Source organism: Argentina silus (assembly GCF_951799395.1).
Source record: "Argentina silus genome assembly, contig: scaffold_43, whole genome shotgun sequence".
Taxonomy (NCBI): domain Eukaryota; kingdom Metazoa; phylum Chordata; class Actinopteri; order Argentiniformes; family Argentinidae; genus Argentina; species Argentina silus.
Genome location: NW_028152657.1, coordinates 655,821 through 666,905, shown reverse-complemented (window position 1 = coordinate 666,905; position 11,085 = coordinate 655,821).

Sequence of the window (11,085 nt, the reverse complement as noted above, 5' to 3'; positions counted from 1 at the left end):
ACAAGCAGCCCGTGAGTTATTATGGGAGAGACTGTTTTCATCAAGTTTGAAGCCATAGTTTTGGCGCGGCAGCCGTTTCTTTCATTTTGGGGCCTATGTGTTTTTCGACCTTGAAATCGCAAAAAATGCGCGAAAACATGGATTTGTCTCTCCTGCCGCGCACACACTTCCGATAGCTTGCAAAGGCCTAAAAAACACAAGCAGCCCGTGAGTTATTATGGGAGAGACTGTTTTCATCAAGTTTGAAGCCATAGTTTTGGCGCGGCAGCCGTTTCTTTCATTTTGGGGCCTATGTGTTTTTCGACCTTGAAATCGCAAAAAAGGCGCGAAAACATGGATTTGTCTCTCCTGCCGCGCACACACTTCCGATAGCTTGCAAAGGCCTAAAAAACACAAGCAGCCCGTGAGTTATTATGGGAAAGACTGTTTTCATCAAGTTTGAAGCCATAGTTTTGGCGCGCCAGCCGTTTCTTTCATTTTGGGGCCTATGTGTTTTTCGACCTTGAAATCGCAAAAAAGGCGCGAAAACATGGATTTGTCTCTCCTGCCGCGCACAACTTCCGATAGCTTGCAAAGGCCTAAAAAACACAAGCAGCCCTTGAGTTATTATGGGAGAGACTGTTTTCATCAAGTTTCAAGCCATAGTTTTGGCGCCCCAGCCGTTTCTTTCATTTTGGGGCCTATGTGTTTTTCGACCTTGAAATCGCAAAAAATGCGCGAAAACATGGATTTGTCTCTCCTGCCGCGCACACACTTCCGATAGCTTGCGAAGGCCTAAAAAACACAAGCGGCCCTTGAGTTATTGTGGGAGAGACTGTTTTCATCAAGTTTGAAGCCTCAGTTTTGGCTGGACAGCCGTTTCTTTATTTTTGGGTTCTGTGTGTTTTTCGACCTGGAAATGGCAAAACAGGCGCGAAAACATAGATTTGTCTCTCCTGCTGAGCACACACTTCCGATAGCTTGCGAAGGCCTAAAAAACACAATCAGCCCGTGAGTTAATATGGGAGAGACTGTTTTCATCAAGTTTGAAGCCATAGTTTTGGCGCGCCAGCCGTTTCTTTCATTTTGGGGCCTATGTGTTTTTCGACCTTGAAATCGCAAAAAAGGCGCGAAAACATGGATTTATCTCTCCTGCCGCGCACACACTTCCGATAGCTTGCAAAGGCCTAAAAAACACAAGCAGCCCGTGAGTTATTATGGGAGAGACTGTTTTCATCAAGATTGAAGCCATAGTTTTGGCGCGGCAGCCGTTTCTTTCATTTTGGGGCCTATGTGTTTTTCGACCTTGAAATCGCAAAAAAGGCGCGAAAACATGGATTTGTCTCTCCTGCCGCGCACACACTTCCGATAGCTTGCAAAGGCCTAAAAAACACAAGCAGCCCGTGAGTTATTATGGGAGAGACTGTTTTCATCAAGTTTGAAGCCATAGTTTTGGCGCGGCAGCCGTTTCTTTCATTTTGGGGCCTATGTGTTTTTCGACCTTGAAATCGCAAAAAAGGCGCGAAAAAACATGGATTTGTCTCTCCTGCCGCGCACACACTTCCGATAGCTCGCAAAGGCCTAAAAAACACAAGCAGCCCGTGAGTTATTATGGGAAAGACTGTTTTCATCAAGTTTGAAGCCATAGTTTTGGCGCGCCAGCCGTTTCTTTCATTTTGGGGCCTATGTGTTTTTCGACCTTGAAATCGCAAAAAAGGCGCGAAAACATGGATTTTTCTCTCCTGCCGCGCACACACTTCCGATAGCTTGCAAAGGCCTAAAAAACACAAGCAGCCCGTGAGTTATTATGGGAGAGACTGTTTTCATCAAGTTTGAAGCCATAGTTTTGGCGCGGCAGCCGTTTCTTTCATTTTGGGGCCTATGTGTTTTTCGACCTTGAAATCGCAAAAAATGCGCGAAAACATGGATTTGTCTCTCCTGCCGCGCACACACTTCCGATAGCTTGCGAAGGCCTAAAAAACACAAGCAGCCCGTGAGTTATTATGGGAGAGACTGTTTTCATCAAGTTTGAAGCCATAGTTTTGGCGCGCCAGCAGTTTCTTTCATTTTGGGGCCTATGTGTTTTTCGACCTTGAAATCGCAAAAAAGGCGCGAAAACATGGATTTGTCTCTCCTGCCGCGCACACACTTCCGATAGCTTGCAAAGGCCTAAAAAACACAAGCAGCCCGTGAGTTATTATGGGAGAGACTGTTTTCATCAAGTTTGAAGCCATAGTTTTGGCGCGGCAGCCGTTTCTTTCATTTTGGGGCCTATGTGTTTTTCGACCTTGAAATCGCAAAAAATGCGCGAAAACATGGATTTGTCTCTCCTGCCGCGCACACACTTCCGATAGCTTGCGAAGGCCTAAAAAACACAAGCAGCCCGTGAGTTATTATGGGAGAGACTGTTTTCATCAAGTTTGAAGCCATAGTTTTGGCGCGCCAGCAGTTTCTTTCATTTTGGGGCCTATGTGTTTTTCGACCTTGAAATCGCAAAAAAGGCGCGAAAACATGGATTTGTCTCTCCTGCCGCGCACACATTTCCGATAGCTTGCAAAGGCCTAAAAAACACAAGCAGCCCGTGAGTTATTATGGGAGAGACTGTTTTCATCAAGTTTGAAGCCATAGTTTTGGCGCGGCAGCCGTTTCTTTCATTTTGGGGCCTATGTGTTTTTCGACCTTGAAATCGCAAAAAAGTCGCGAAAACATGGATTTGTCTCTCCTGCCGCGCACACACTTCCGATAGCTTGCAAAGGCCTAAAAAACACAAGCAGCCCGTGAGTTATTATGGGAAAGACTGTTTTCATCAAGTTTGAAGCCATAGTTTTGGCGCGCCAGCCGTTTCTTTCATTTTGGGGCCTATGTGTTTTTCGACCTTGAAATCGCAAAAAAGGCGCGAAAACATGGATTTGTCTCTCCTGCCGCGCACAACTTCCGATAGCTTGCAAAGGCCTAAAAAACACAAGCAGCCCGTGAGTTATTATGGGAGAGACTGTTTTCATCAAGTTTGAAGCCATAGTTTTGGCGCGGCAGCCGTTTCTTTCATTTTGGGGCCTATGTGTTTTTCGACCTTGAAATCGCAAAAAAGGCGCGAAAACATGGATTTGTCTCTCCTGCCGCGCACACACTTCCGATAGCTTGCAAAGGCCTAAAAAACACAAGCAGACCGTGAGTTATTATGGGAAAGACTGTTTTCATCAAGTTTGAAGCTATAGTTTTGGCGTGCCAGCCGTTTCTTTCATTTTGGGGCCTATGTGTTTTTCGACCTTGAAATCGCAAAAAAGGCGCGAAAACATGGATTTGTCTCTCCTGCCGCGCACAACTTCCGATAGCTTGCGAAGGCCTAAAAAACACAAGCAGCCCGTGAGTTATTATGGGAGAGACTGTTTTCATCAAGTTTGAAGCCATAGTTTTGGCGCGCCAGCAGTTTCTTTCATTTTGGGGCCTATGTGTTTTTCGACCTTGAAATCGCAAAAAAGGCGCGAAAACATGGATTTGTCTCTCCTGCCGCGCACACACTTCCGATAGCTTGCGAAGGCCTAAAAAACACAAGCAGCCCGTGAGTTATTATGGGAGAGACTGTTTTCATCAAGTTTGAAGCCATAGTTTTGGCGCGCCAGCAGTTTCTTTCATTTTGGGGCCTATGTGTTTTTCGACCTTGAAATCGCAAAAAAGGCGCGAAAACATGGATTTGTCTCTCCTGCCGCGCACACATTTCCGATAGCTTGCAAAGGCCTAAAAAACACAAGCAGCCCGTGAGTTATTATGGGAGAGACTGTTTTCATCAAGTTTGAAGCCATAGTTTTGGCGCGGCAGCCGTTTCTTTCATTTTGGGGCCTATGTGTTTTTCGACCTTGAAATCGCAAAAAAGTCGCGAAAACATGGATTTGTCTCTCCTGCCGCGCACACACTTCCGATAGCTTGCAAAGGCCTAAAAAACACAAGCAGCCCGTGAGTTATTATGGGAAAGACTGTTTTCATCAAGTTTGAAGCCATAGTTTTGGCGCGGCAGCCGTTTCTTTCATTTTGGGGCCTATGTGTTTTTCGACCTTGAAATCGCAAAAAAGGCGCGAAAACATGGATTTGTCTCTCCTGCCGCGCACACACTTCCGATAGCTTGCAAAGGCCTAAAAAACACAAGCAGACCGTGAGTTATTATGGGAAAGACTGTTTTCATCAAGTTTGAAGCTATAGTTTTGGCGTGCCAGCCGTTTCTTTCATTTTGGGGCCTATGTGTTTTTCGACCTTGAAATCGCAAAAAAGGCGCGAAAACATGGATTTGTCTCTCCTGCCGCGCACAACTTCCGATAGCTTGCAAAGGCCTAAAAAACACAAGCAGCCCTTGAGTTATTATGGGAGAGACTGTTTTCATCAAGTTTCAAGCCATAGTTTTGGCGCCCCAGCCGTTTCTTTCATTTTGGGGCCTATGTGTTTTTCGACCTTGAAATCGCAAAAAAGGCGCGAAAACATGGATTTGTCTCTCCTGCCGCGCACACACTTCCGATAGCTTGCAAAGGCATAAAAAACACAAGCAGCCCGTGAGTTATTATGGGAGAGACTGTTTTCATCAAGATTGAAGCCATAGTTTTGGCGCGGCAGCCGTTTCTTTCATTTTGGGGCCTATGTGTTTTTCGACCTTGAAATCGCAAAAAAGGCGCGAAAACATGGATTTGTCTCTCCTGCCGCGCACACACTTCCGATAGCTTGCAAAGGCCTAAAAAACACAAGCAGCCCGTGAGTTATTATGGGAGAGACTGTTTTCATCAAGTTTGAAGCCATAGTTTTGGCGCGGCAGCCGTTTCTTTCATTTTGGGGCCTATGTGTTTTTCGACCTTGAAATCGCAAAAAAGTCGCGAAAACATGGATTTGTCTCTCCTGCCGCGCACACACTTCCGATAGCTTGCAAAGGCCTAAAAAACACAAGCAGCCCGTGAGTTATTATGGGAAAGACTGTTTTCATCAAGTTTGAAGCCATAGTTTTGGCGCGCCAGCCGTTTCTTTCATTTTGGGGCCTATGTGTTTTTCGACCTTGAAATCGCAAAAAAGGCGCGAAAACATGGATTTGTCTCTCCTGCCGCGCACACACTTCCGATAGCTTGCAAAGGCCTAAAAAACACAAGCAGACCGTGAGTTATTATGGGAAAGACTGTTTTCATCAAGTTTGAAGCTATAGTTTTGGCGTGCCAGCCGTTTCTTTCATTTTGGGGCCTATGTGTTTTTCGACCTTGAAATCGCAAAAAAGGCGCGAAAACATGGATTTGTCTCTCCTGCCGCGCACAACTTCCGATAGCTTGCAAAGGCCTAAAAAACACAAGCAGCCCTTGAGTTATTATGGGAGAGACTGTTTTCATCAAGTTTCAAGCCATAGTTTTGGCGCCCCAGCCGTTTCTTTCATTTTGGGGCCTATGTGTTTTTCGACCTTGAAATCGCAAAAAAGGCGCGAAAACATGGATTTGTCTCTCCTGCCGCGCACACACTTCCGATAGCTTGCAAAGGCATAAAAAACACAAGCAGCCCGTGAGTTATTATGGGAGAGACTGTTTTCATCAAGATTGAAGCCATAGTTTTGGCACGGCAGCCGTTTCTTTCATTTTGGGGCCTATGTGTTTTTCGACCTTGAAATCGCAAAAAATGCACGAAAACATGGATTTGTCTCTCCTGCCGCGCACACACTTCCGATAGCTTGCGAAGGCCTAAAAAACACAAGCGGCCCTTGAGTTATTGTGGGAGAGACTGTTTTCATCAAGTTTGAAGCCTCAGTTTTGGCTGGACAGCCGTTTCTTTATTTTTGGGTTCTATGTGTTTTTCGACCTGGAAATGGCAAAAAAGGCGCGAAAACATAGATTTGTCTCTCCTGCTGCGCACACACTTCCGATAGCTTGCGAAGGCCTAAAAAACACAATCAGCCCGTGAGTTAATATGGGAGAGACTGTTTTCATCAAGTTTCAAGCCATAGTTTTGGCGCCCCAGCCGTTTCTTTCATTTTGGGGCCTATGTGTTTTTCGACCTTGAAATCGCAAAAAAGGCGCGAAAACATGGATTTGTCTCTCCTGCCGCGCACACACTTCCGATAGCTTGCAAAGGCCTAAAAAACACAAGCAGCCCGTGAGTTATTATGGGAGAGACTGTTTTCATCAAGATTGAAGCCATAGTTTTGGCGCGGCAGCCGTTTCTTTCATTTTGGGGCCTATGTGTTTTTCGACCTTGAAATCGCAAAAAAGGCGCGAAAACATGGATTTGTCTCTCCTGCCGCGCACACACTTCCGATAGCTTGCAAAGGCCTAAAAAACACAAGCAGCCCGTGAGTTATTATGGGAGAGACTGTTTTCATCAAGTTTGAAGCCATAGTTTTGGCGCGGCAGCCGTTTCTTTCATTTTGGGGCCTATGTGTTTTTCGACCTTGAAATCGCAAAAAAGGCGCGAAAACATGGATTTGTCTCTCCTGCCGCGCACACACTTCCGATAGCTTGCAAAGGCCTAAAAAACACAAGCAGCCCGTGAGTTATTATGGGAAAGACTGTTTTCATCAAGTTTGAAGCCATAGTTTTGGCGCGCCAGCCGTTTCTTTCATTTTGGGGCCTATGTGTTTTTCGACCTTGAAATCGCAAAAAATGCGCGAAAACATGGATTTGTCTCTCCTGCCGCGCACACACTTCCGATAGCTTGCGAAGGCCTAAAAAACACAAGCGGCCCTTGAGTTATTGTGGGAGAGACTGTTTTCATCAAGTTTGAAGCCTCAGTTTTGGCTGGACAGCCGTTTCTTTATTTTTGGGTTCTGTGTGTTTTTCGACCTGGAAATGGCAAAACAGGCGCGAAAACATAGATTTGTCTCTCCTGCTGAGCACACACTTCCGATAGCTTGCGAAGGCCTAAAAAACACAATCAGCCCGTGAGTTAATATGGGAGAGACTGTTTTCATCAAGTTTGAAGCCATAGTTTTGGCGCGCCAGCCGTTTCTTTCATTTTGGGGCCTATGTGTTTTTCGACCTTGAAATCGCAAAAAAGGCGCGAAAACATGGATTTGTCTCTCCTGCCGCGCACACACTTCAGATAGCTTGCAAAGGCCTAAAAAACACAAGCAGCCCGTGAGTTATTATGGGAGAGACTGTTTTCATCAAGTTTGAAGCCATAGTTTTGGCGCGGCAGCCGTTTCTTTCATTTTGGGGCCTATGTGTTTTTCGACCTTGAAATCGCAAAAAAGGCGCGAAAACATGGATTTGTCTCTCCTGCCGCGCACACACTTCCGGTAGCTTGCAAAGGCCTAAAAAACACAAGCAGCCCGTGAGTTATTATGGGAAAGACTGTTTTCATCAAGTTTGAAGCCATAGTTTTGGCGCGCCAGCCGTTTCTTTCATTTTGGGGCCTATGTGTTTTTCGACCTTGAAATCGCAAAAAATGCGCGAAAACATGGATTTGTCTCTCCTGCCGCGCACACACTTCCGATAGCTTGCGAAGGCCTAAAAAACACAAGCGGCCCTTGAGTTATTGTGGGAGAGACTGTTTTCATCAAGTTTGAAGCCTCAGTTTTGGCTGGACAGCCGTTTCTTTATTTTTGGGTTCTGTGTGTTTTTCGACCTGGAAATGGCAAAACAGGCGCGAAAACATAGATTTGTCTCTCCTGCTGAGCACACACTTCCGATAGCTTGCGAAGGCCTAAAAAACACAATCAGCCCGTGAGTTAATATGGGAGAGACTGTTTTCATCAAGTTTGAAGCCATAGTTTTGGCGCGCCAGCCGTTTCTTTCATTTTGGGGCCTATGTGTTTTTCGACCTTGAAATCGCAAAAAAGGCGCGAAAACATGGATTTGTCTCTCCTGCCGCGCACACACTTCAGATAGCTTGCAAAGGCCTAAAAAACACAAGCAGCCCGTGAGTTATTATGGGAGAGACTGTTTTCATCAAGTTTGAAGCCATAGTTTTGGCGCGGCAGCCGTTTCTTTCATTTTGGGGCCTATGTGTTTTTCGACCTTGAAATCGCAAAAAAGGCGCGAAAACATGGATTTGTCTCTCCTGCCGCGCACACACTTCCGATAGCTTGCAAAGGCCTAAAAAACACAAGCAGCCCGTGAGTTATTATGGGAAAGACTGTTTTCATCAAGTTTGAAGCCTCAGTTTTGGCTGGACAGCCGTTTCTTTATTTTTGGGTTCTGTGTGTTTTTCGACCTGGAAATGGCAAAACAGGCGCGAAAACATAGATTTGTCTCTCCTGCTGAGCACACACTTCCGATAGCTTGCGAAGGCCTAAAAAACACAATCAGCCCGTGAGTTAATATGGGAGAGACTGTTTTCATCAAGTTTGAAGCCATAGTTTTGGCGCGCCAGCCGTTTCTTTCATTTTGCGGCCTATGTGTTTTTCGACCTTGAAATCGCAAAAAAGGCGCGAAAACATGGATTTGTCTCTCCTGCCGCGCACACACTTCCGATAGCTTGCAAAGGCCTAAAAAACACAAGCAGCCCGTGAGTTATTATGGGAGAGACTGTTTTCATCAAGTTTGAAGCCATAGTTTTGGCGCGGCAGCCGTTTCTTTCATTTTGGGGCCTATGTGTTTTTCGACCTTGAAATCGCAAAAAATGCGCGAAAACATGGATTTGTCTCTCCTGCCGCGCACACACTTCCGATAGCTTGCGAAGGCCTAAAAAACACAAGCAGCCCGTGAGTTATTATGGGAGAGACTGTTTTCATCAAGTTTGAAGCCATAGTTTTGGCGCGCCAGCAGTTTCTTTCATTTTGGGGCCTATGTGTTTTTCGACCTTGAAATCGCAAAAAAGGCGCGAAAACATGGATTTGTCTCTCCTGCCGCGCACACACTTCCGATAGCTTGCAAAGGCCTAAAAAACACAAGCAGCCCGTGAGTTATTATGGGAGAGACTGTTTTCATCAAGTTTGAAGCCATAGTTTTGGCGCGGCAGCCGTTTCTTTCATTTTGGGGCCTATGTGTTTTTCGACCTTGAAATCGCAAAAAAGTCGCGAAAACATGGATTTGTCTCTCCTGCCGCGCACAACTTCCGATAGCTTGCAAAGGCCTAAAAAACACAAGCAGCCCTTGAGTTATTATGGGAGAGACTGTTTTCATCAAGTTTCAAGCCATAGTTTTGGCGCCCCAGCCGTTTCTTTCATTTTGGGGCCTATGTGTTTTTCGACCTTGAAATCGCAAAAAAGGCGCGAAAACATGGATTTGTCTCTCCTGCCGCGCACACACTTCCGATAGCTTGCAAAGGCCTAAAAAACACAAGCAGCCCATGAGTTATTATGGGAGAGACTGTTTTCATCAAGATTGAAGCCATAGTTTTGGCGCGGCAGCCGTTTCTTTCATTTTGGGGCCTATGTGTTTTTCGACCTTGAAATCGCAAAAAAGGCGCGAAAACATGGATTTGTCTCTCCTGCCGCGCACACACTTCCAATAGCTTGCAAAGGCCTAAAAAACACAAGCAGCCCGTGAGTTATTATGGGAGAGACTGTTTTCATCAAGTTTGAAGCCATAGTTTTGGCGCGGCAGCCGTTTCTTTCATTTTGGGGCCTATGTGTTTTTCGACCTTGAAATCGCAAAAAAGGCGCGAAAACATGGATTTGTCTCTCCTGCCGCGCACACACTTCCGATAGCTTGCAAAGGCCTAAAAAACACAAGCAGCCCGTGAGTTATTATGGGAAAGACTGTTTTCATCAAGTTTGAAGCCATAGTTTTGGCGCGCCAGCCGTTTCTTTCATTTTGGGGCCTATGTGTTTTTCGACCTTGAAATCGCAAAAAATGCGCGAAAACATGGATTTGTCTCTCCTGCCGCGCACACACTTCCGATAGCTTGCGAAGGCCTAAAAAACACAAGCGGCCCTTGAGTTATTGTGGGAGAGACTGTTTTCATCAAGTTTGAAGCCTCAGTTTTGGCTGGACAGCCGTTTCTTTATTTTTGGGTTCTGTGTGTTTTTCGACCTGGAAATGGCAAAACAGGCGCGAAAACATAGATTTGTCTCTCCTGCTGAGCACACACTTCCGATAGCTTGCGAAGGCCTAAAAAACACAATCAGCCCGTGAGTTAATATGGGAGAGACTGTTTTCATCAAGTTTGAAGCCATAGTTTTGGCGCGCCAGCCGTTTCTTTCATTTTGGGGCCTATGTGTTTTTCGACCTTGAAATCGCAAAAAAGGCGCGAAAACATGGATTTGTCTCTCCTGCCGCGCACACACTTCAGATAGCTTGCAAAGGCCTAAAAAACACAAGCAGCCCGTGAGTTATTATGGGAGAGACTGTTTTCATCAAGTTTGAAGCCATAGTTTTGGCGCGGCAGCCGTTTCTTTCATTTTGGGGCCTATGTGTTTTTCGACCTTGAAATCGCAAAAAAGGCGCGAAAACATGGATTTGTCTCTCCTGCCGCGCACACACTTCCGGTAGCTTGCAAAGGCCTAAAAAACACAAGCAGCCCGTGAGTTATTATGGGAAAGACTGTTTTCATCAAGTTTGAAGCCATAGTTTTGGCGCGCCAGCCGTTTCTTTCATTTTGGGGCCTATGTGTTTTTCGACCTTGAAATCGCAAAAAATGCGCGAAAACATGGATTTGTCTCTCCTGCCGCGCACACACTTCCGATAGCTTGCGAAGGCCTAAAAAACACAAGCGGCCCTTGAGTTATTGTGGGAGAGACTGTTTTCATCAAGTTTGAAGCCTCAGTTTTGGCTGGACAGCCGTTTCTTTATTTTTGGGTTCTGTGTGTTTTTCGACCTGGAAATGGCAAAACAGGCGCGAAAACATAGATTTGTCTCTCCTGCTGAGCACACACTTCCGATAGCTTGCGAAGGCCTAAAAAACACAATCAGCCCGTGAGTTAATATGGGAGAGACTGTTTTCATCAAGTTTGAAGCCATAGTTTTGGCGCGCCAGCCGTTTCTTTCATTTTGGGGCCTATGTGTTTTTCGACCTTGAAATCGCAAAAAAGGCGCGAAAACATGGATTTGTCTCTCCTGCCGCGCACACACTTCAGATAGCTTGCAAAGGCCTAAAAAACACAAGCAGCCCGTGAGTTATTATGGGAGAGACTGTTTTCATCAAGTTTGAAGCCATAGTTTTGGCGCGGCAGCCGTTTCTTTCATTTTGGGGCCTATGTGTTTTTCGACCTTG